This window comes from Nothoprocta perdicaria, unplaced genomic scaffold (genome assembly GCF_003342845.1).
Source record: "Nothoprocta perdicaria isolate Ctin4 unplaced genomic scaffold, notPer1 scaffold_69, whole genome shotgun sequence".
In the NCBI taxonomy this organism is placed as follows: domain Eukaryota; kingdom Metazoa; phylum Chordata; class Aves; order Tinamiformes; family Tinamidae; genus Nothoprocta; species Nothoprocta perdicaria.
The window spans coordinates 3,531,938-3,558,973 of NW_020455965.1; the positions used below are offsets into that span (position 1 = coordinate 3,531,938).

Sequence of the window (27,036 nt, forward strand, 5' to 3'; positions counted from 1 at the left end):
GAAGCAAAATATCTTTAGCTAAATTTGTAGAAAGACTTGCATAATTCTGCGGTGATGCAAGGATGTGATCCCCTTTCTCTTTGTGATCTTTAAAACAGGAGCTCAGTATGTACTAGCAAGAGGTTTATAATACCTAAAAAGCAACAAAGGATGCAAAAAACATTTTCTAGTGTTTGCACAGCTCAGTGAAACTGTACATACATATTATTATATTGTAAAATAGAAATATGATAAAGCCATTAATGAGCTAGTGGATTGGCTGACTGTGAATCATGTGAAGGAAAATGTAAAATGTTCAGCACTGGGATTTCAAAGTAGTTTAGAGAATTTAGATGCCTGGTTTCTAATGGAAGATATATGTTGAATATTTCCTCATTTTCTTGATTATACTAGATGGGGTTTAGCATGATTCTTGTGCAATTTCAAACAGATTGGCTGGAAATAAGGTCAATGAGGCAAAGAGAAATAGCTCATTGTATAGGAAATCAAATTTCTTTTTCTATCTGATTAATTGCACTGTTGCTATAACTAAATTGTCAGCTAATTCCCCAAATCTGCAAATACATATGCATATGCGTATTGACTCTAAAGGAACTAAGTCTCTTAAGCTGAGTTATGCACATGCATAAATGTTAGCAGAATGACTCTCTACATTATGTCCTAATGCGGATCTGGCAATGTCAGAGGCAGGTGCAGGAACGATAGCTGTGTGGTGGCAACTTTAAGTTCAAATGTGCTAGCAATTTGTGTATGACACTATTTTCTCTTACCTTAATGCAAACATTTCATGTGCTTTTCTGTTCACTGATGAGCATTTGAAACTGCACAACTCTACTTGCTGAATCCCTGTTCCACAAGGTTCCTATGTAAAATTATTATAAAATACTGACAGAAATGTGAACTGAAGGAAAAGAAAATCACTGACTTTATTTTCCTCCTCACTATAACAAATTAATAAAAATACTGACAATGTTGTTTTCATTCATTTCTTATTCATCCAGTACCAGCACTTTAACGTTAAACTAGGGAAGCATAATGCCTGCAAGTCTGCTATTGGTTTGCTTAGTAGTGGTAAAAAAGGCAGCACATTAAAATTTTGAAAATATATATAATACATTTTAATTCATATCTTAAATTGACAAAAGCAGATTTATAAAGTCTTTCCCATTAAGTTACTACGCTGTAACTATAGGTGAGAAATCACTCCTGTGTTACACAAGCATTTTATTACGTTAGCCCACCACCAATATCAACCCACCATAAGACAACTGCTCCTGAAGGAGAGTTATCTTTACAAAGATGCCAGTCTCCTCTATCCCATTTTTGGCTCTCAGTGTCTCCCATTTCATATTCCTCGTGTTCATCCATTAAACTTTGTGCCAGAGCCTGACACTGACTGAGGCTCTTGTTGTGGTGGGAGCTCCATGGGCTCAAGACCAGAGAACGATGACAGGGCTACTCCTGAACCCCCAGCTCCTGGGGACGAGTCCATGTATCAGCACCTCAGTATCATGAAACAACTTGAGACTAATTGGTGATTGACTCTGCAGGGAACAGACAATAAATTTGCAGTTCCCTTCCATTGCAATAGTAAATTATCTGGGATGATGGGAGGGCAAGGGGCAAAAAAAATTTCTGTCAGAGGTTACCCGCTGTCAGCAGCATGAAATAGATGCTCCTGCTGCAGTCTCTGCCTTGCAAGAGCAGACTTTGCTCCTTATACTAGGGGACTAAGGCAGTCAAACCCAAATTTCCTCATCCCTGTGGAGTAAAGTCTGTCACTGCTAAGAAGGTCAGAAATGGTGTGTCTAGAGCCCCAGATCATCTTAATATGAATTTACACTGCTTGCACAAGGAGGGAACACAGTGTTGTGAACATATTTAAGCACATCCTATGAACAAGGTAAGGTTTCCCTTTTGCTCCCATAGCTCAAGCTGACATCCAGGCTTTCAAGTAAATCCCTACCATGGGGGCCAGATTCAGCCTATTCCCAGAAGTCACGTCCAGTTTCCCACTGGTACCAAGGGCAGCCTGTGTGTTCATCAGCAACCTGCAGAGGAGCCCTGTGCCGTGTTGGCCCCTGTGACAGCCAAGACAGGAGCTGGGCAGTTTTCTCCTGGATCCTCAGTGGTACACAGGCTTTTTCCTGCTCTGGGAGCGACAGACCCACTTAGAGGGGACATAGGGTGAAGCTGTCCCTGCCTCAGAGCTGAGAAGCCAGAGATTCAGATGCTGAGAACATGTGAACTGTCACCAGTGTGGCGAAAGAAAGGGTAGCAAGCCAAAACTAGGAAGGTTCACATCTGCCTGGTCCTCCAGTTCAGCCAGCACAGCTGCACAGGCATGGTGGTCTTGAAAGCCCCTGAGTTAGCCCTTCTGGCTGGACATAACTGGCCATAGAAAAGATGCCTAATGCTCAATACTAGGAATGTCTTACTGGATATCATATAGCTCACATGTAGATAGATTTGTGGATGCATGCGGAATTTAAGCTCGGAGGAGGTTTCCACACTGCACAGGTATTGTTTCTCTTGGATCATTAAGGAGGAAGGAAATCTATTATGGGTTTTTAAGACCTTTGTGCAGAGCCTCCGCAGTGCATAGCCACTCATGGAAACCCTGCAGGTTCTGCAGGGTATCTGCTTTAATGCCTGTAGACTGGAAATAAAGGTGAAGAGTATTCTCTTTGCTGAATGCATTATGTACTGTTCCTTAAATCCTTGTAAATCTTCAATCTGTGCCATTCTTCTCCAAAGCAGGAAAATTCCCTTGAGCAGACAAGAGCTGCTTACAGGTTTGTGCAGTGTGCTCATAGGCTGCCAAAAAGTGCTCTCGGGAAGCCTGCCAGGGTCACTTGGAGGCCCGGTCAGTGTTTTCCTTGGAAGGCTGCTGCTGAAATTGCTCCTGAAACTTTTTCAATGAGATTCTTTCTTTTATTTAGACATATTTCTTTCAGAAACTTTCTGAGGAACAACAGTTTTTGTCCAAAAACTGCATAGCCAGAAACAGAGCATTTGAGTCAAATCTTCAATGTTTAATTAGAAATTTTTGCAATGCTGCCTCTCTAGAGTTTTAAACCAGTTACTTTTTAATTCACATTCCCCTCTATGGGCTAGGTGCCCTGCATATCTCACATAACACCCTGAAATGTCAGCTTCTTACCCAGAAATAGGAGAACTGTTCACTGGATGAGACACTGAAGAACCTGGGATTCTCCTAGATACAGATTAAATGGAAGAATAAGACCCTCGGGCTTTATATCCTATGAAGAACAGTAGCAACATTTCCATACCAAAGTTTTATCAGAATTTGGCCCAAGTTTTTTTACTGTTTGGATGTCTGCTGAATGAAAATCTTAGTTTGGGGGGAGAAAGAGGAGCAAGGGAATTAAACCAGCTGGCCATCCCCTGAATTGTCAGACCAAAACACGAAAACAACTACTAACTATCCTTAAAATAACACAACTCTGACCCATTCTAGAATTTTACACCACAGTAAACCAAAAAAAAAAAAAAAGCAGCTTCATGTCTGCAGAATCCCAAAGTAGCTCTTAACCAGAGCGCTTATTAAAAATGTCCCCAGCTTCAACAGGCCAAGTATTTGTACAGGTGTGCAAGAGGATGGAGCAAACAGTAGGTGAGATCGACCTTTGCAACAGCACACCAGAAGGTCTATTTCCATAAAAATGCAGGAATCCTGATTTAATAAAATTTTAGTGGTAGTTATAGGAAATAGAGATGAGAGCTGCTGCTGTTCTTTCTACTTTCTCCTTAGTTGTGTGTATAACATACTTAAAATAATTTTGTCTTCTTGTATTTGAGTCTTCTGTGCTCATGGTTCCATGCAGGCAACACAGCAGACGTTCGCAGGGAGAATGACACCTCTTGGTCATATGCAGACCTTCAGAAAACAATTTTTCATTCTCACAATACAAACCATCAAACTGTATCTGATAATTTAAGAATACAATGATATCCTTTAGGTTACAGAGGAAAAAGATTTTGATTTTCATATCGTATTAAGGTACTGGATAATCATTTTATTCTACTCAGTTACATGCAGACATAAAGATTCCTGTTACTGACGTAGCAATAGCTCATTAAAAAAACTACTTTGGAAACCATTTGCATCACCTACAAGTCAAGCCAGAAATGAAACTATTAGCTTTTTACTTGCCAAAGCAGATTTACTATTCAGCACCTGTAATGAGAGGTTTTAGTCATCCATTTATACTGTAGTTACTGACTATAAGGTACCCTTGGTATATATGTTACCTAGTTGAACGTTTCGTGTAAGTGCATGCTGACAGCTGCTCATATAAAAAGACATTAGGCTAATTTGGCTCCCACTGACATGCAGCAGAAAACAAGCCTGTGTGCATCTGCCTGAGTAGACGTACTTTCAGATTCTTCTATAAAACATTTCCCTTTCACAGTCATTCTTGAAAACATACTTTTCCCATATCAGTGTTCATGAATACCAAATAAAAGGTAAAGAAATTGTCCTCAAAGGAAACCCTTTGTTTTTATTGAAATGAATACTTAATGAATCTACTTAAGCAGTGCTTGCCCCAGGATATTTCTAGAACTATCTGTGAACAGAAACCAGTAAAATTAAAATATTAAGTGTTAAACTTTTTATGGAATGGGATTAAGCTTTCTTCCTATTTCAAAGCGTAATAACAGCACTGTGGCAAGACATGGAGCACGCTGTTGCTGAACACACAGTGTGGCACCTGGGCACCCTGCATTTGCTGTAGTAAACAGGAGCCTTTGCTCAGAAGTGAAATGCAGCACACTCCAAACGGGAAATTATTCTCCCAGTGGGTCTTCTTTTGGGAAAGGAAGAATAAACGAAGTTTCCTCAAGGTTTCTTGACCCATCAGTCAGGCTTAGGCATGTCTGGACCGTAGCTAGTATTTTCGTAGGGTGCAGTTGCCAGCCCAGTGTGCAAAGAAGTGCCAGCACAATGAACAGCAAGAGCTGCTAGTGGGATGAGGGGCTATATGCTGCTTTACAACATTGAGAGTTAATTTGCAATATTAATAAAAATACTCAGTGAACAGTCATTCATTAAGCGCCTTCATAAGCACAAGAAGAAGATGAGTATTATCACACGATGGATGAATAAGTAGCAGGCATCAGAGCTAGTCTCTCAACTGTGGCTCCTTGCTTTCCCAAGTGTCCTCTCTAGAAGGAGCATCAAAGCTCTGACGGGTTTCTTGGTGTGCTTGCTGCAGCAGGAGGTGGAGAGGTCCAAGAGAAACTTATGCCAAGTGGCTTGCCCAGCATGAGGGGCAAGGCTGGGATTACCCTGATGTCAGGCATATTTTCAGGTGTGCTTTGGGACATCACTGCCAAGGTCAGGGCCATGTGCTGAAAATAGTCGTAGTTTCCCCAGAAGAAAAACTGCAGGACGGAGGCAAATATATTTTACTCATTTTGTTCTTACTTGGGATAAGCAAAAATCAGAGATTCTTAATTCTAAAAAAAAAAAAAAAAAACAAAAAAGAAAGAAAAAAAAAGAAAAAAGGCAAGACAAGCCTCATTCAGCTCCACTGGGCTGTCACTAATGTTTCTCACTGTCCCCACAAGACCTGCAGCTCTACTGACAGTGTCTGAACATTAATGAACACTCAGGCGGGCTCCGTCCCCTCTCTCTGCATTGTTCTCTTCTTGCTAAATCTTTCCTCATTTTTTTTTTTCGGCTTGCATTTCCATGGATCTATTATTCTGTCATGTTTTCATTTTCATAAGATTATTTTTGCTCTTTTTTTTTCCCAGTTTAGTATTGGATTTCATTTTAATCTATTCACTGACCTTTTCTCCTAGTGGTTTTAGTATCAAGTGTGTGATATCACAAGAAACCAAACATCTCTGTTATGAGGGGTGTTCCCGGAGTTTTTTCAGACTTGCATTTAAGTCCTTCAGTGAAATTCTGCATTTTGAAACCAGACCTAGCCTCAGGAAAGCAGTGAAAGGTTCATTACTGCTACCGGGGTACAGGATTGATCACTGAAATCACTGCGACACCAGAAACAGACTTGGATCAACTCCAGTGGACTTCAGTGGCAGTCCCCATCAGGCATCTGGGGACATAGGTCAAGCCACAAGTCAGCAAACAATTAATTGGCCCCTTCTTTATTAAAAAGATCTTTCAGAGTTAATAGGAAACATATTTAGGCACCTTGAGGCAGAGTTGAGGTCTCATAATTTTAATGCATCATATATTCAGATGTACTAAAACTCTGAAGAAAAATGGTGATCACCCGTTGTACATTCCTGACAAAAACACAAGTCAAAGAATTTCACTGCACCCTGCTCAGTTAAAGCACATGTCCAAGAAGTGTAAATGCTTGCCTATCCTCACAGCTAAAGTGTACTCTGTATTTACAATCTGGATTTCTCTTAAGCTCCTCACTACAGGTTCTTACAAATCTCTCTGTGCAGCTGCATAAACCTTTGCTCGCTTCTCTAAATATAAGTACTTAGAGAGTGTGATCAGATCAGGAAGGCATAAATACTGTGATTTTTGTTTTTAAGACGCCTTTATATCCCTTTCATTTGCTTTTTTCTTTCTATAAATAGAGCCTTCTTTCTGCAATCAGTCTCCAAAGGTCACCTTTCAGTGTTTTCCTATTTCCCATATTAAACAGCAATGCTTTTCAGCTGACAGTCCAACTTCAAGTCGTGCATATGAGCATGATGTGAGTTTGCTTCAGACTACAATGAGAGGGCTGCAAACACGACTGCTATATAATTGCTGAGAAGAATAACATCCATTGTCAAAAAAGGGCACTTCATCAAACAAAATCTTGCTGCATGAATACAAGTGTCTCCGAATATTTGGTTCATGCTAAAAATATAGCACATTTATTAAAAATATATTTTTATAAACATTGGTATTAACAGACACAGATGTTAAGCAAATGAGAAAGGAAAAATAACCATGGAATGTATTTTTCCCTATGTTTTATCAGTTTTAGGCAGATCTTGCTCAATGGAATTGTTTTTTTTTTTCATGATTGCACCATATGTTCATTCTAAATAAAAAGCTTGTCAGATTCAATGCAAGTAAAAGTAAAAAGCAAGAGAAAAAATCATATGACCTAATGGACACACAATCTCTGCTATGCAGCTATCTTTGAGTTAGATCTTTGCAGATATATGGTATACATTTCTAATTGTATATAGTGTACATTTTTTTGTTGTTTTTTGTTTTTTAATTGTGTTAAAACAATATATTCCTGGTGGATTTCTTCAAAGCTACTACTTACACAACTGTCATCATTTCCCCCCATACCAAGGACCAAAACAAAAGGAAGAGAGCAGGACAGAAGAGTTTGGCTTGTTTCTATGTGAAAAAGTCCTGTTAAATTACTTGTGCTTCATCCTTTTCTGCCTGCAGGCAGTGCTTTTATGATGTGTTAATATAATACAGAGTCAATTCTGATTAAACAATTTGTCAATAGTCAGCAGTGTTTGTTGACACCCTTAATGGCCACTTTATCTGTCCCATTTGCATTCCTTCCAGTTTACAACGTCGTGTAAATGTACACAAAAATGATCACAATGAGGTTCAGGATTGTCCCAATAATTCCAAGCATTGCCAGGATGGTTTCTTCTTTGCTTTCCTTTTCTTGATTGCCTTTGTCTTCATCATTTCCACTAGTGATTACCATCTTGGTGGCCAGTTTCTTTATCTGCCCTTTCAGGATAACCTAGAATTAGGAAGAAAAATATCAGAGCAGATTATTAGTTCACATTTTACGATGATCTTAATACAGGAGCCAGTTGCAGAATTTTTGCCCAGTAATATTTGATATAAAGAATTCTCTTAAAATGAGATTCATAATCTTTTCCAGACATTTGTTAAGTTCTTAATTAAAGTGATAGTTCAGCTAGATTGTAGATGTCTTTTAACCATCCATAATACCCTCTGCTTACATGCCAGCAGTCACTCACAGCACATATAATTCATCTGCAATGTGCTTTCAAAGCCTGTTATAAAAGTGGGTAGAAATGTATCAACAAAGTGTGATTCCCAGTGGCGTCAGTGGGGACTTTACCTGTACTAGGGCAGCGGGAGACACTCTCATAAACTTGTGGAGACTCTAGATTTATACCTCACTACCAAGAAGCAAGTGAGAGAAATACAGCTAGGAAGACTTTCCTTCTTTTTAATATGTAAAACAAGCAGACAAAGACATTTTGTCTCCTGAGAAGAAGGAAGACAACAGTGACTTCCCAATAAATAATTCAAAATAAAAGCAAACCCAAAATAACATCCATCTTGGCTTTTACTCTCCTTGTTCCTAATGCACGATGAAAAGTTTCTTGCAGTGCAGTCAGCCAAAGTGTATTGATCTGCCTGCAGGGAGGATGCTGCCATTTCCTAAGCAGCAGCCCCTGCCTGCAAACCACTTAATTAGGAAGATTCACCAAGTTTGGGACCCACCCTGTCTCTGGATACATCTGTAGGGATAAAGAAGTTCCTCTGCTGTTCCAGCAAGGCACCACAACCTGTGCAAACCTTTGACTGTTCAACTCAGAAATGAACAACCTCTGTTCAACTGTGCTTGCCATCAACGAACCCTGAAAATTTGGATGTAGTGGTAGATCCAAATCTGCCGAGAAAAGTGAAAAAGTTGGGTTTGTTTCTGAAAGCAAACTAATCTGCCAGGCCCTGGGTGCAAGCTCTGCTGTTATCTCCCTATTCCTTGACTTTTCTGCTGCAGGAAGCAGCAGCAGAAAACAGAAAACAAACAAACAAAAAAGCCCACCAAACAGCTCCTGCTCATGGTAGGTTTTAATCAAAGACGAAGAGGGAGCAGGCACTTCTCCAGTTCCTCTCTCCACTAATCTGTGCATTAAAATCCTTGATTACACTCAGCTTGGCTGAGCAGGGACAGAAGGGACCCTGGCGCCCTCTCCTATGGCACGACACGGCATGGCATAGGAGAGGGCATGGAATAGCAAGGCTCTCTTGCAATGGGCAACACAGCACAGGAACCAGGAATTGCAGTTGCACCGAGACCTTCAGCTGAGAGCTGCAGTAGAGTGATCAGAGAACAAAAATGGATGGATGGATGGAAAGGTCTAGAGGAGGTGAGGAAATTATAGAACAGAGAATGAGAGGGAAAAAAAAGAATCCAGGTGAATCAATCCATATTTTGTAGCTTCTGCAAGTTCTTCATTATATAAGGCAGTGAGTTACGGTTGACACCTTCCCAAAGGGCTTCATGGTTGAATCCCAGTAGGTACCAGTGATTAGTGGTAAGGTAGCAGTGGAGGGGTGCAGAGGTGCTGTTGACCTTCTTACTTACACTTGCATTGACATTTATGTATTTTGTCTCAGTATCATCAAGTGATTCAGCAGAAAACAAGACATTCAGTAACCCGAGGACACTCATAGCAAACACAAGTCAGCACGAACAGGGGGCACCAAGATGGACAGTGTATCAGACACCAGAGCACACTGATCCAGCAGGTCTTCTGATAACCTCCTCCAACAGAGCGGGGCTTCCCAGGCACTACATATCTCCCAGGGCATACTTATTCCTACCGTCCTACTTCATGTTTTCTTTCAGTCTTCAGGAACTCTCCTGTCCCATCACCGTGGAACCTCTTCTGGCAGCAGAAGGGCTTCAGTATTTCTGCACTTAGCAGCATTTGAGGAGGACTGTCCCACCTCCCTCGCAGCACCTTCACATCTATCAGGAATCCTAGTTTATTAGTTGTCACTGCACAATCTTTGAAATCTTAACAAGAGAAGTGGTTCTGGAAAGTCTCAGGAGGCTTCCTACCAAAGTCATTTACATTAACCTCACAGGCCAAAAGCTCTGAGGCTGTGTGGCATCGGACCACAAACCCACATCCCAAGCTATCATGTGTAGCTATTACTTCACCCACAACCCCCTGAGTCATTTGGATATTGCGTCCTCTTCAGTAACTGAGAAGCCTGCCTTCTGGCCAAATGTTTCCTTATCACTGCTTTTTTGAAAAATCACGAATACATTCAAATAAAATCCCAGGCTGGAACACAAAGATTCCACAAGCCAAACTTGAGCAAGAGAAGGGATCCCAGTGTCCTCACATGTAAATTCACACAGAGAAGTCTGGCCTCAGTTTGGATGTATTTGCATGCACATTGTACCTACTCACACTGATAACTTGGATACGGTGCCTCTGCACTACACTCCTTAGTAATCCTATTTCTGAAATCAATGTGAGCAGAGGCTCTTTAAGGGCAGCTGAACACCTGCAATGGACATACCCAATCTTTTAATAAATCAGGAGTGCACAGCATGCAGTGAAACTCAGGAACATGTTCCTGCAGGACACTGTAGGTGCTAAAATTAACATAAATCCAAAGAGCAGCTAGATGATTCACAAAAGCGAAAAGGTATCAAAGACGATTAAATTAAAAGATTAGCCTCTGGCTTAGGAAGTCCTTCATTTGTGCAATTTTTGGAAGCTAGAAAGTATCCTGGGCATCACAGTGTGCTTGTCTTGTTCGTATAATGCTCCCCAAGCCCTCATTGCTGGCTACTGTTGCAGAGAGGATCCAGGCTACCCAGTCTCTGATGTGATGTGGTACAATTGTTTTTATACGCTTAGCAAGTGCTAATTATTAGCAAAGACGTACTGAGAAGCTTCAAATCTGAGCAACACCAATGTGACTCATGCTGCTAGGTTATTTCTGTCCCACTAAGGATCCTTAAATGAAGGGGAAGGTCTTCAGTGCTCCTCAGTGCTCTGCCTAATGCACAGAAACGTTTACATGAGGTGCTGGGTTGGGTCAGGATGACCTAGAGAGGCAGGGGAGCAAGGAGGAGGCTTGCAAGCCTTGCAAGCAAGGAGGAGACAACGCACAGTGCAGTTTGTTGGGTAGTTACCTCTGTCTCCAGCCACATTTATGTGCTGCTCACTTGGTGACGTAGCCTACATCTTTTCTGGATGAAACTACACCTGGAGATGGATTGCAAGAGTCTCTCATGTGCTATGAGCAATAAAGGATAATTTCAGCCCATGGCATGACAGGACTAGACTAGAACTTCTCTACATTTAAGGACTGACTGTGGGAGAAGAGTAGTACTCTCCTCATGGCAAGTTTGAGCCTTTAACCTTCTATATGCCTGTCATGCTGTCATGCTTAGGGGACTGTTTTGGCTGGGTTGATTTTGCGCATGTTTCTTGCTGCTGAGAAATCATTTGCTGTCAGTTTTAGTCTAATTATCCTAATTTAAAAACAAACAAACAAACAAAAACCTTTTGGCTTTCAGGATATCTTTTTCAGCCTTTATTACTTTTCAGGTAATTTCACTAATATGACATTGCTTTGTATTTTTAATACTCCGGTAGCACACATCTCCATATTTCTCTGATGGAACTTCATATTTGCCAGAAACATTCCTTTTCCTTATCCAGAACTACTGATAAAACCAATAAAATATATGGCCCTAATGGATAAGCAACAATAATTGTTTCAGTTTCTAAGTAGGTGTCCTCTTTTAACACTACTTCATCACGTAAGTTCCCTTCTGCCACATCAAAAGTAATGCCATCTTATTCATTTTGTAAGATTTATCATTAACCTAATATCAATCTTTCAAAAATATATTATTGCATGTATTTTGTGATGCTCAGAGGAGAAAAAGGATAGTTCAGTGGCTAGGACATATATCTGATATTCAGCTCCTTGCACTACTACTGTCTCCTTATGCATCTGTGGGAAATCTACTTTCTCTTCTGTATGATATTATTATAGAATATTAATAGAATAATTGTCTAGTATATGTCATAAAATGACCTATAATAATAGAGAGGCCATAGAAATACTTTCAGCAAAGACTAGTTAAGAAAAAAACGCCAAATCCAACAGTGCTATAAAACATACCCACCTCTATGTCCACCAGTCTATAGGGCTTATTGCATGTCACTATTGTTGCAAACAGTCAAGCGTATTTCTGGGAGGAAGAAATAATTCCTACTCTTCTGGTCACTCATGGGGTGACTAGTGACTGAGCTGAAGGTGATCACTTGGCGGTAGGGTTTGGAAAAGGCAGCAGCAAGTGCACGTATGTTAATTTACTGCAGTAGGCGCTGTCACATTGAAGATACAAAGCACATCCTTCAAGAAGCACCTGCCCTGGCATATCTGACAGCGTTTGAACATGCCGGCACCTTGACTTGCTCTTGAAAAAGTTCTGTAATCTTAAATCCTTTCACTCCCAAGTAATCTTAAATCCCTTCACTCCTAAGTCGTTATTCATAAGGTCCCTGTGCAGGCTGCACGGCAAGACGCACGCGGCAGAACGTGGTGTCCCTGCACACCCGGGGGAGCCAGCGACGACCGGGCTCTGCGGGGGCCCTAAACCCTCCATACATCATCTCCCTGCTGCCGTGTGTTATCTGGTGCTTTCAGAAACAAGAAACAAGAACTTCTGAAAAGCTCCCAGGGTCAGAGGCTCAGCTTGTACAAAGCGTCATCCCTCCCCTGAGCTCCCCCTGCTTACATTAGCTGACGATCCGGCTCCCCGTGTTCAATCTAGCTTGGATATCAGCACGTACAAATTTCGTATTCTTAATCCGTAATCGCAGACAATCGCCAGCTAAATTGTTTTGATATTTAAAGTTGTTTACGGTCCCCAGGCTATTAGATGTGCTGACACATTAACAGATAAGAGAGCTTTAATTTTCTGAGGATAGTTCCACCTTCTGGGGATAAGAAATACACAACAGAAACTTGTTTTGATTAGCAAACTGAAGAGGGCACAGAAATCACACAAAGCAGAGTGTAAGTTCAGATGCTGCTGGATCCCAACGCCTTCCCTTATCTCACAAAAAGTGCTCAAACTACCGAGCAGGGAAGAGAAGCTCCTCGAGGATTTAACTCCCCTTGAACATGATAGTCAATTGGAATATTTTCCTGTCCTCATTACAAGTCCTTTTAACAGCTTTGTCCTGCTAGGATAGACTGGGAAGAAAAGGAGAGTTGTGTGCTTGGCTCAAGTCCTGGACAGCCCCTCAAGCAAGATGAGGAGGATAGCTTTAAAACAGGGATACTGGTCTGCTGTTGGCAGCCTGTGGGAGGAAAGCAAGCTTAGCTAACATGTTTGTGCTTGTTAGCAATCCTAGGGGCCCTTCTTTAAGGGCATATTGGCATATTCTTACTTGTGTGGTGACTTTGGACCCATTTACAATTCTTGTGCAGTTCTGACCGGAGAAGGCTCTGCCTAAGCCGTACTTACACAGCATGCTTTTGGCTGTCAGTCAAGATGCTGCTCAGCAGCACTGGCGAGTGCAGGGACACACATTTGCATTTATTTGTAAAAAGAGATGGATTTCATGGTGTTGAAAGACACCATATAAATGCAAGGTAAGACCAAGTGAAAGAAAAGAAAGACACAAGCCCTGGGACCATTAGAAGTTGCATTAAAGGTGCATTTAAACAAAGCAGCTTGTACTTTGTTGCGACAGTGTGTTGTGCATATGACTAGCAGAGAAATCAAAATAGGATGTGGGGAAACTAATTCAGAAGAGCAAAGATACCTGAGAAAGGGAGAGACCTCCGTAAGAGAAAGGGAGGGGAGGCACAGAAAGGTGCCCAGGGAAGGGGGTTTGATGAGGAGAAAAGTGACCAGAAAGAGCAGAAATGTGAGTCAGGTTCAAAAATACTCCACCACTAGTGCCTAAACCAGTGCCTAAAGCAAAGTGAAATCTCACTGGAGAGAAGACACAAACACTTATGTATTCCTCAAGCAGGAAAACCAAGTCAGACTGTTGCTATGCTGGCAGGTTTTAGTCAGTGGGAAATACAAGCTATTTATAGTCCTAGAGCGAGGATATTTGCAAAGGGCTTAGCAGCATGAGATCTCCTCCAGGATAATGGAGAGGCAAGAGTAACAGCAGCAGCAAAATGTCCCCTGAATTACAGGGGCAGTTCTGAGAGGGCAGCATCCAAATCAGTCGCGCACATGAGGGCTCTTTCTGGCTCCCACCCCAGCCCATTTCTCTTTGCCCTGGCAACTGTTTTTGTCCCCCGGCAGCTCAGAAAGCAGGAGACATAAAGGACTCTCAGCCGATTTACCTTCTCCCTCTTCATTTATGTCTCTGGGGCAATGCACAGCTCTGAAATATCCCCGATACCTAAGTTCTTTATAAAGAAATTGAGTATTTTGAATACAAGTATCCCCATCCTCATAAAAAAGTTATGATCTGTAGCAGAAAAAAAGATAAATAAATAACAAACTTTTGCTAGAGACTCTCCTTTACTGCTTCAGTACTCAGAGATCTATCCATAGATTCATAAATAGCCTTTGGCTCCTCCACCTATAACAAAGTCTCCCTTAGCAGGGCTCAGAAATCCCAGTAAGAAATATAAGTTTAAGGTACAAGCCTAGCTCTCTACAGGCTTTGCTGTTCGGGAAATGAATAGCCTCAGCATATGTTCAAACCTGGGTGCAATAGCAGCAAGTCAGCCTTTAATACACAGCCTTTTCCCCTCTATATAAGACGCATTCAGATGAATATGCCATTGATCAAAAATAGCAGCCTATCTAAAACAGGACGGGGAGTGTTTATGATTCCAGCTCCAAATTTGTCAGATCTAGAGATGACGAATTTTCCAAGCAGGGTGAAATTTCAGGCTAATGCTCACTGGTTTAGAATGGCCTATTTGTGTACACAATCCATTTTTCTGATACACAGCACAATGTGCGTGCTTGCTTGGTGCTAATGCTCAGAAGCAGAAGCTTTTGATTCTCTGTTGGTACTGCAGCACTCAATTGTTTTTTCTCCTTTTAAATACTCAGTGTTTCTTTTTGGACCTTTTCAGTCAGAAGTATATTTTGTCCCTCTCATTCTTTCGAATTTTAACTTCTGATCACCCACTACTAGCAAGAGAAGAAGAATGACAGAGTCTATATTTATTTTGTTCACATGAAGCCCTCTGCAATGTGTGTAAATGCAGTGGTTTAAAAAATTGACAGTGACAATATGTGTTCTATTTTCAGACAATTTACTGTTCTGCTGGTTGCAGACAATTTAACTCTTGAGTAAGAGAGGCTGTGTTCATATGGATGTAAAACTGCATCCACGTTGCCGGAGCAGCTGAACCTAACAGGGTGCCAGAGATAGGAGCTGGAACTTCTCCAGGCCAGCCAAGAGCAGAAGTGCTTTGGTAGAAGATGCATGTGGTGGGCACGAGGACAGGGAACATATGCTTTTGGGACCAGCTCCCTCCCCATCTACCCAGCAGCTGCTGAATCTCTCCCTCAGGGCTCTGCAACCTCCTGCCTCCACAGCAGCAGGTGCAAAACAGCAGAAAAGAAACCAAACACCCACCTCAATCCCATCTTTGGGCTCTCACAGAGAAGCAGTAAGACTCCTTTTCCTATCAGCAGGGTCGGGACAGACAGGACTAGCACAAAATAGATTTTCCCCAGACTGCCTTACGAGATGTCCAGTGAGGGCCTACCACATTGCAATGTTAAAGGACACAGAAGTGGTCCAACAGAACAAGACCAGCTAATCAGGTATTCTTTTGCCATTATTTGTTGCCAGTGGTTCACAGGGTGAATGTCCAGTCGTAGTTGTCCCAGTCTACCCAACTAGATTCCAGAAAACTGCAGATCAAGGTCTCCCTCCCTCACAGGTAGCATCTTCGGGCTTAACAGCCCTTCATAGATTTGCTTTCTCTAAATCTCTCAAACTGCTTTTAAACTCATGTTACTTTTTACTTTTTTTTTCTCTGTACTATCCTCTAGCAATGAGCTCACAAGATAATTAAGGGGCATCTGAGAAAGCAGCCACTTAGGTTCTTTGAACCTGCTGCTTGATTCCTCATTACCTAGTTTGAGAAACAGTGAATAATTGTTTTTTTATTCCACAGGTCACCCACCATGCTATAAATCTATTATCATAACCTCTGTAGGATCACATCCCCAGTTTCTTCAAGGCTGAAAAGTCCTATTCTATCTATTTATTCCTTATACAAAAGTCATTCCATGCATTTGGTTATCTTTCTGGCTCTCCTCTGAGCTTTTACAATTTTTTTTGAACAACAGAGCACAACCTTTAAAGCTTTATTGTATTAAATTGGAGTCAGTGTACCATGTACTTTACAGATGTATTATCCTTATTTCAAAGATTTTATAATTATATAGACCAGATTTGATAGACCGGATACCTTTTATTCACAAAACAAAAACAGCTAATGCCTTTACCTCTCCAACACAAATCCCAGGAACTAAAATAGAATAAAGATGTGAAGTCAGGAGGTTCACTCCTTTAGTCTTTGGTCCATGTTTCCTAAGCTTTAAACAACATAGCAGTGCTAAAGCAACTGTATCTGGATGCTGGAATATTTAAATGCTTACCCTTCTTATAACTTGTGGATAACTGATCAGTACAGGGGAATCTTGGAGTCCTATCTCTGAACAGTTCTTTTCAGCAGTGTCAATTCCGATAATCATCCATTCAGAGAAAGAAAACAAATTCTTAAAAGAAGTCTGAAAATCTGTATTATTTGCGTAAATAAAAGTAGCAATTGACTGGTATAGCCAGCTGAAAGAATCATACGTTAAAGTATCTCTTTCCATTATTTCGAATCTCAGCATCTCATTTTTTATTTCAAGGGCCTTGCTAGGATTCTCTTTTAGAAGCAAAAATAACTTGAGGATTTAAAAAGGGAAAATACAATACTCAAGTGTCAGTGAAAGACCAGCCTCAGTTATCTGCCAGCTATCTGTGATAAAGGATGTGAAAAGCTGCCCTTCCACCACTGCATGTAGTAATGGAAACTCAGTTGCCTCAGAATACATTTAAGAAATATAAAAAAGTTATGTAGATTTGTGTCAAGTTTTTGCTAGGTAGTACCTCTAAATTCAGTCCAGACAGAAGGTAATTTGGCCTGTGATGGATAAAACTATCTTTAGAATTAATCCCTTAACATGGAGCTCAGAAGTAACCTTTCCTTACAAAACCTTCTTCACTGGAAGATCACTGAAATACTTGAAGAACATAAAGCTTTAAAAAGCAGCTGTTAGCCTGTGGTAGAACTATATTTAGAAAACATAAAATCTTCGCTTTTACTTCCAGTTGTATCAACGCTCAGGAAGTTAATTGCAGCAATATTAAGTGACACTACACATAATTTAACATACCAGTATTTTCCGATTTAGGAAAGCTGTATTAAGTCTATGTAACTTTCTTAAATCCTCATCTGGCCTGACATGACATATGAGAGACATTTATCCCAGGAGGATGTTTTTTACTTTTTTTAAATACCAATTTCTACCCTTTTCAGGAAGGATGCTTACCTTTTTTTTATCCACATATAAATCTGACAATCTTTTCTGTAAAATGCTGGAGTAACGTCACTTTTGAAGCAAGCACTGCATTAATGTTATTGTAGCTGAGATGGCCCAAAAATACAAGACTGGAAGAAGGTCTTATTTATCTGAAAATTTATTAACTTTTAACTGCTCAGTTTAATCTACTTTATTTTTTCCTGTTTAATTACTATATTTGCTCAAAAAATCTGCACTGTTGTTCTATAACTATAATATTCAATATATAATATACAAATGATATCGAATATTGCCAGTATGAGACCACATAGCAATGTGAATAGCAAAATGTTTTCATATTGCTTTTTGAAAGAAAAACCTCATTTTTGCAATTACAATTGCAAAGATCCATTAGGAAATGTCAAAAGTAAATAGGATCCAGGGTTAATATAGCCCTGTTGTGTAAATGTATATCAAGAATACTTTAGCTGAGCACTACTCTGTCCTTCAGATTCCTACCTCATTTAGTTTGGGGTGCATTTGCCATAGAAGAGAAGAGAAGAGAAAAAGGCTTTTGCTTATAGTATTCTGTTTTTTAATGCGCAATTTGAATGGCAGCAGGAGATGTTGAGATGAAGAACAAGAGTCTTGTCTTTTTGTTAGATGTTGCCCTGAGGAAAGGGCCAGCAAACTCCCACCATGCTTTTTGAGGGTGTCCATTTGAGTAGGCTTCATTTTCTGGGAGCCTGACTTGAGCCTTGGGGCAGCAATATATGGAAGTGCTGAGCATGAGCACTGGCCATTGCAATGGAAGTCAGCAGCATCTGCATTATGTAGCTGCTAGGTGCTATTAAAAATGACCTTTGGCATCCCCATTTCTGGGGTATATAACCTTAAATCTTCTTTGCCTTAGTTTTCTACCTATACCAGCAAGTAATGAGGCCTAGAATTGTTATTAGGGCGCTATAAACACAAATAAATCAGTATATGCATGTTGTAAGGACCTGCTCTGTGGAATACCACGGAGAATCCCACAGGGAAATAATCTTGCCTTCATTGCAGAGTTTGAGCTATGCACTGAACACTTACTAAAGTCATACATTTTGAACACCAGGTGCGACTTAAGTCCTCTGCAAAAATAGTCTGCGACTGATGCACCTGAGGAAGGCAGCAAACTAGTGTTGCAGAGAGAACTTCACCTGCAGCACTTCCCAACTTTGAGTGCTGAGCTCTGCAACCTTGATAATGTTCTTCTCCCATAATGTTTTGAGTGCAATTATTACCTATGTCAGCCCAAATTTAAAAATAGAGCACTCCCCTACTGAATGTCTCTTTTAGGATCCACTTGCAGCTGCCTCTTGAAGGTGTCACTAACCTGTATCTCCCAGTGACAGCAGCCCCATCCCAGTGCGGAACCTGTCCTACTTCAGTGGCGTGGGCTGAGCCTTCCAAAACTGGGGCAGCTGGAAAGCCCTTGCCACTTTAAAACATTAGGCTTAATATCATAAAATAACATATAATTCAAGGAAGAAACTAGTTTCTCAAACAAAGTTAGCAAACTAGGATAACACTCCAGGCAACCAACTCCCACACCTTTTATTATCATCATTACTCATTTATATTGCAGCAGCATGCGGCAACCCCTGCTGACGTTTGGGCTAGAAACCAGGCACAGATAACAAGAACAGAACCCAGTCCAGGAAGCTCACAAAATTACAGCAGTAGGAAGGGTGGGAAGGGGGGAAGAGGGAGCGCCCCTTCCACAGACCCCTGCAGCAACCCTTCTGTGTGAGGAGCAGCAGAGCTGGCAACGCTCCTGAGCGAGGCGACAACTCCTGTCTGCAGGGCACGGGGGGCACGATCAACGCCCCAGATGCTGCGGCACATGCATGAGATCTGACGCTGAAGAAGGCGGCATGGAAAAGGCTCTATTTCCTACTCGCTCTTAGGAAACGGATGTCACCTTGCATATGGAGCACAGCCATTTTGATTTTTTTTCCTCTTATAGCTTATTCCCATTTTCTTTACAAAGATGTAAGTTATTTGGCTATAGATCTATCAAGATTGCTTGCTTATGGCTTCCAAATGTGCACAGTATGCATAACAACCCATGCTATTTTTCTGTCTGTAGTGGATAGTGTTCTCTATAAGGAACATATTTTGATAGCTAATGCAATGCAACATACACATCATGTTGCCTCAAGGTCATAGTAGGCTGTATGTGTTTATATGATGCATCTTGACATACTCTAATGTACTGCCAGGAAATTAAAACAATGCCCAGATAAAATGTGAATAAATCCAAGAACATAGCCATAAAACTAAAATATGGGGCTGATTTCTTATATTAAGAATATTTAATAGCATATTGGCACTGCCTGAGGATTTAGAGAAAGGAATAACTATTTTGCTGCAATTTTCTTTAATGAATACAGAGCCAAATTCTGTTCACAACTTCTAGATTTGATTTGCTTTCATATGTAGGAAATAAACTGAACCCTGTGATAAGAGCAAAACTCAGTGCTAGTTCTACTATGTAGTGGGACAAGGTACCTTCTAATCCAGGGTAAACATAATTAATTAATCTGTTCACTGATACACTTTATTGCTAGATAGTGTAATCTAAAATGTAAATTAAGCTGTCAGTTGCACTGATTAATATTCGATGTGAAAGGAATGACCAAAGAATGTTTACAAAACTGAAAGTGTGAAGTACTTTAAAATGCAGCATCACTTTACCCACCCAGAAAAAAAAAATGAAGCAAAATAAGATGAAACATATTATTTAAATTCATGAAGCTGTCCAGTAAAGCTGTCCTAGCTCTCCAGGGATGTGAACTCTGTCTTCTTGGATTCCAGGCCAGTACTCTGTGCTTTAGACCGCATGGCCTGCCTGGGCCATTTATTTTGAACTGATGGAGCTCAGCTCCATTTTATACCAGTTGTCTTGTAGCATAAGCTTTTTAACAAGTCATTTTACAGTACCATTGATTCAGCTTAACATAAACACAGAAAAAGAAACAGTAAAATATCTTTTGACCTTTGCTGTTGGCTACAATCAAAACTATGCAACAAAAAGAGCGGAGAGGAAATTTAGGACATATGCTCAAGACGATGGAAAAATGTTTGTACATGTAATACAGTACATTGAAGAAACTGCTCAGGAACAGTTCAAATTGCTGGAAATACTATTCCTATAAGGCTGCCAGGTCAGTGTCATCTTCGATTAACCACTGTACAAGTGCCAGTCATAGAGGACCCACCCACAGGCCCTACTCTCTTGGGCAGGAGGTCACTAAACGTGAGCAACTGATCTATGGCTCTGGACGCTGCAAGAAGAGCCACAAGTACAAACAAAATGTGCAGATTTCCTTTGTTCACCAGTATGCCTACTATTTTGCTGAAGAAATAGAAGAAAAAGAGTGCTAAGAAAGACTGCCCTATCAATTCAGTTTAGCAATATCAATAATCAACTACAATAAATTAACACAACTCACAAAAATGCATTTAATGTAAATTCCTCACTACTTCCTTCTGCTGCAGGAGCAACCCTCCAAAGTCTCTTTCTGTTCAAAGAAGTCATTCTTCCCAGACTTCCCAGATGTGTAACTGTGCTCACATAAGCCCACCTAACTCAAGAACTCCAGCTAAGTCCTGTTTTGATTATCCTGTCCTTGGCTTCTCCCGAAGAACACTGCCTCAGGCAGTCTCTGAGCCTTGTTCTCTTCACAAGATAGGACTTGATGTTGGCCTTTAATCCACTGTTTTTTATGCCAAAGTTGCATGCCAACTTGCTCCTACCACAAGCCTGACAGAGGACATCCTTTTGTCATCCAGAGGATTTTTCTGTTGAACCTGGTGTGAACATCTCCCCAGTCAGACTGTTCCCTGTGCATCTCACAAGTTCTTTAAGGTAGACCATCATACATTTGAGCTTTGCATTCCATTTCCATAAGTTCTTCAATTCCCAAATTCCTCTAACACACTCAAGAAGTTCACAGAGAATCTCTGCAAAGTGACTGGTGATCAAATTGGCACAGCATAGGTAGTTACAAGCTATACAGCCATATCAAATGGTCCAGGGAAAGGAAAGAATGAGGATTTTTCTGTCGAGAAGATGTAAGCAAATGTATATAGGGAAATATTTTACTACTTGAGTAGAAAAGACATAACCTTTCTCTGCCAACTACTGGAGAGATTAAAAGCTTACAATTCTGAATTAGTATTGCAATTATGTTAGCTTTCTTGTATTTTAAAAACTCAAGACAAAAGTTTAATGTTTCTGAATGTTCTTTTTAAACAGAAATTGAGAGTTACATTAGGCAAACACCAATTTAAAATCTCAGCAGGGCTAACAGATGCATTGAAGAAGAAAGCTTTTTCACAGTACAAGATTGTGGGTTGATTTTAATAATGGACATTTTTTCTTCATAGATCCAATATTTATATTCATTTTGTTATTTGAAAATGTGTCTTGGGGACATAAATCTGCATGCATCCTAATTACACTTGCCTACATTTTGTGCCTAGACTTACACAAGGACCTATGGAGGCAGCTTAGGAGAGATTTTGGAATTGGACAAATTCTGACTCCAGTTATTTCTCTAAGGATTAATTATGTTACAGAGAAGAAACTAATTCTGTCAAATTTTCATGAAGCCACAGTGTGCCCAGCAGCATTTTTGGTTTGTTTCTGAAAGAAAATTACAGAGAACAAGTGAGTCCGTCTTCCCAATTTCATGACTTTATTCCCGTCACTCCCCATTTCCTTCTCCCCTCTCCAGCTCCTTCCTCATTACGGCTGTTCTGGGAGGGTGTTAGGTAAGATCCAGAGCCGTTCTGCTGCAGCAAGGGAGGTTGCAGATAGTTTGCAGAGCTAAGCAGTGTTCTTACGGCTTGTTGTGCCTTGGGAGAAAAAGGAAGACACATGTAGGCTGATGGATTCCTTCCAAGAGAAAGCTTAGGGTTGTACAACTCGCAACAAGCTTCAAGCCCCCACAAATAATCCAAGAACCAAGCTTTTTATGAAAACCCACTGGCAGTGTTTCCCTTTGAATACCACTGCTTCCTGGACTACAAATGTCAAAACCATTGCTGCAATGATGTGCTGCTGGAGGCTGGCCTTGGGAAGCCCTTCTTAAAAATCTCTCAGCAAGATTGGGTAGCTCCCCTCTGCTGATGAAGTCAGCCACTCTGGTCAAAGCTATTTTCCCCACAGTCTCCTTAGGACTAAAATAAACATTACCAAGGAGAAAATGTGCATGACTTACAAATGCACAGTATTTTACTACATGCAGGTATTCACAAATAAATAAGGGCAATAATTTCTCATAAAAAACGTCTTGCACACCACGCCCTATCTGCACAATAACCATACTACCATAGACACACTCCACCTAAAGTCAGGGACAAATTCACCAATTCTTCCATGTTACCATCACAGTAACATTTTTATCAAACACTGCTGCCTCTTGCAAGCAGATGGGAGAAGGATGATCAAAGAGCCAAAGCCCAAATGAGAACTGGTAAACTATGGCCTCCAGTGGGCCTCCGAGCAGAGGCACTGGGACTCCCTTTGCAGCTTGTGAAGTTAGTTAGCACCAAAGGCCAAAGTGTGGACCTGGCTCTGAAAATCCATGGCTCCCTCCTCCCTTTTCATTTACACTCTACCCCGGGGATGCTGTGCTCAACTACCAAATGTTCTATCAAAGCACCTGATTTCCACCACAGCAGAACATGTAGCGGGCTGCCTCTCCAGGCAACAGAGTAGCTGCCAGGTGGCAATTGCTGCCTAGGAAAATGAGGATTTGCAAAAATGACTGTTTCTTATAGATGGCACATTGTCCTCTCTCCAAAGCCATAATCCTTTGTTAGCACAAACAAACAAAGCATGTTAGAACAGTTTTCTGTTTTCTCTCTGTTTTCTTATTCCTGACTTCTTGTAAATGCTAATTTTTGTTTTTCTGTGTCAGTTTGCTGTCAAAATTATAACGCTAGACTATCACTAGACACCTCATCTAAGGAAGATTTACAGCAGTTTGGTCCTCATTATTTCTTTGTTTTATTTTTTAAAATTTTAGAAAACTTTTTTTTTTTCTCAACGCCACAGTAAACAAGGTTTATGAAACCTCCAGTATTTGGCTTATAAATTACTGCTGCTCCAGCTTGCAGTCATTTATAACTGACATCAGCTATATCTCTGCTGCAGTCACAGGACTGCTGCACGCATAGATGTGCTCAAGTTAGCTCCAACGCAGCCAGATGGGAGGAGAAGTCTCCCAAAAAATACAAAATACAGTGAGGAGCAGCATCCTGAAAATGCAGCCGCAGTCCTGCTATATCTACTGGATGTTCCCTAAAGCCTACGTCCTGCCATCTTTCCTGTATCTGTCACTTAAGCCAGCTAGATTAATGTAGTCTAGGTACATTCACAAGTTGCCTAGTACAAGTATAAATATATACCCTAAATGGAGATATGCTGTCATTATTAATCATTTAATGCCATTAAATTGAGATATGCTGTCATTTTATGCAGAAGAATAAGAAATCAGTTCTTTTTGTTGTTGATCTTTTTCACGGAGCTTCATGATTGAACAACAAGCCATTTGAATGAAGCTAAGCAAGCATCAGATTCCATGAAATTAGAGATACCCAGTTACAGAGCAGATCATTCCTTAATACCAGTGCAGCTCTGCATGCAAAGGGATTGTACAGAGGCAGAGAGATGTGACTGAGCCTTTAGCAAAGCTGTAAGTAGTTAGCAAATATATCTCTGAAGAAGGAAGGAAGGAAGGAAGGAAGGAAGGAAGGAAGGAAGGAAGGAAGGAAGGAAGGAAGGAAGGAAGGAAGGAAGGAAGGAAGGNGGAAGGAAGGAAGGAAGGAAGGAAGGAAGGAAGGAAGGAAGGAAGGAAGGAAGGAAGGAAGGAAGGAAGGAAGGAAGGAAGGGAGGGAGGGAGGGAGGGAGGGAGGGAAATGGTTAAAACAAAACAAAAAAAAAAGATGCAAAGCCATAGTCTGCCCATATTCCTCTGCAACCACACCAGGTTCTTGCTGGTTGCTGTGGTAACACCAGTTTGTGGTGTGATCCAGCTGTGGATGGTGTCCACAGCACAATTTTCACAGACTCCATCAGGAATAAGTTGAGCTCTTAAAAGCAGATAAGCAGTAGCAGCAAAAACAAAAATTACATTTTAATAACTTACCCACAGAAATTGTCTTATATGCATTGGTTAGTCCCTGAAAATGTCCCAAATACTGAGTTATTATCCCCAGTAGCTTCAAAGAAGATGATCATGTGAGAAAAACAAAGATTCACAGAAAGTCTGAATTGAAAACCTGTCTTCATTCAGTAACAGCTTCTGCTGAGAACAGCCCCTGCCCCATGCTGCAGCATTGAATTCTAGCTTATACATTTAAAGAAAAGACATGACCACAGAGACATTAGGAAAGATCAGTGGCAAAAGACTGCCACTGCAAAAATCATTAAGGATAATGAAAGTGTTAATCATTCATACCAAAAATCAATACAAAAATCCATATGTAATACTAATAACTGGGCCCATGTGTTTAGTAAAATAGCTAGTGACTAGTTACTCATTTTTCGTCCACTTCTTATTGTTCTATGTGACTATGGTATTAGTTGGATTTATGGATGTTGCATTCATTTAGAATTTAATCCTCCGCAGGATGCTCCTTCTCTTATTCCATCTTTGTACGATGTTTAGCACTGTCAGGCCCTGGTCTCAATAACTAGTAATAGCAGCAATTCACTGAGATAAGCATAAGCAAAAAGCTAGAAGCTCCCTTATTTCAATTACACTCTACTCTTGTACTGTTGTTCAAAGTTTCTTGTTTTGGGCTTTGCAGTTCTGAGCACCTGCATCCCCCACAAGCGCAGCAGTTCCAAATCCTTGCCAACAGCTTGCAGAGGCAACTTCTGCTGTTTTCTCCTTGCTCACAGAAAAGAACAAGACTGAACTCTAAAGCATCACCCATCTCCAGGTGAGGAAGAACTTCTTCACTGTGAGGGCGACAGAGCCCTGGCACAGGCTGCCCAGGGAGGCTGTGGAATCTCATTCTCTGGAGGTCTTCAAAACCCACCTGGATGCCACTCTATGCCACATGCTCTAGGTGTCCCCTGCAGGTGGGTTGGACTAGATGATTGCTAGAGGTTCCTTCCAACCTTAACCATTCTGTAATCTCTAGAGGTCTCTTCCAACCTTAATGATTCTGTGATTCTGTGATCTTTGCTTTCCATGTGTCCTTCAGACCTTGAATTGCACCTACTCTGCAGGAGAAATCATACAGTTTTCATTGAGCTCATGGTTTTGTGCTGACATAAATTAATGTATCTGCTATAATCTAGATTATTTGAAAAATTAGCAGCCTTACATATTTGTACTTCACCACCCATCGGTGAGCTAGAAGAAGAACGGTCATATCCTGAGAGGGTGGAAACTGATCTAGTTCTGTTGAGCCAGCCAAGATACATCAGCAAACACCAGCTGGAAACACACTCTTTGTTTGGCATATATCTTAAACCATCAGGACAAGCAGCCAATAAGCAATGCAGTACCTGACCTGTCAGCATGATACAGAGCATTTACATAGCTTTTTACAAACGTTAACAGATTAATCCTCACCTGGGGACAGACAAGCAAGGTTCAGTTGCCCTGCTGAGCAGATTTGGAAGATGACTCACAGAACTGAGTTTTAGGAGGACTTAGCATCTTTACATCTTTTATAAGCAGAGAAAGGGATGGGACTTCATGACTCCAGTCCAGGGAAAAAGGAGGTATGAAGTAGAATAGCTGATCCAGCAGGGCCACTTGTGTCTGCTGGGAACTGGAGCTATGGGGACTATCCTAAGAGCAGATTTTCTGCCTCCTCTCTCCAGCTGAGACAATCCATGATAGGATGATGACCCTTATCCTGGCACAGGGGACACAGGAGCTTTCATATACAAAGTTCTCCTCTTCTCAGATCCATAGTATAAACCAGACAGCTGGAGTGGCAGTGTCCTGGGTGTAATTTCATACATAAGTACTTCGAAGTGGCCACGCAAAATATCTCAACTCATTTCATTTCAATGGGACCTATTTCTAAAAGTAGCAGCAGCCATCCCACTTTAACTCATGGGTGGAAACCGGGACTGAGACTTTGTTTTGAGGACCAGGGAAGCTGTGACATGTAGAGTCCACAAGCCATAATGACAAAGCTCCTAGCCCAAAAGCAAAAGTGTGACATGGAAGTGGCTGGTGAGACAGCGTTAGCTGCTTTGTTTAATCATCTGGAAGACACCATTTATGCTCCCTATAGACTCCAGGACTGATGAGTCTGTTCTCAACAGTTTCACCCAAGGGCTAATGAAGAGTTGTCTGTCAACCAGGAGATAGAAAGGTCAGGAACAGACCTCCTGGTGAGGCAGGACTGGGAACAAACCCACTGCTGTGCTGGAGTTTGCAGGCTGCATACAGATGTATGTATGGCAGGAGAGGCTCAGTTTATACACACATATAGTGGAAATTCACACTCAGCATACTGTTGCGAAGGTTAGGAGTGTCCACTTGTACTGGAGTAGACATAAAAAGGGGCCAAGGGCATCTAGTGCAGATGTGTCAGCATGGAGAACATGTCACCAGATTCTTAAGCTCATGAATCATACAGTAACTCATGTGTTACTCATCTAGGTAAAAAGGCTTTGGGATTTACCACTAAAAAACTGATGTCAGGAAAGAATCCT

At 41.0% G+C, this 27,036-nt stretch overlaps 1 long non-coding RNA gene across 2 annotated transcripts in view; it reads right to left on the reverse strand.

The window, feature by feature from the left end:
• Positions 1-6,138: 6,138 nt before the first annotated feature.
• LOC112956958 overlaps positions 6,139-27,036 on the reverse strand; it is a 78,714-nt gene continuing 57,816 nt past the window's right edge. For both annotated transcript variants that reach the window (XR_003251133.1, XR_003251134.1), the window contains exon 5: positions 6,139-7,721. This is a non-coding gene — a long non-coding RNA (uncharacterized LOC112956958). The remainder of the gene's footprint in view (positions 7,722-27,036) is intronic.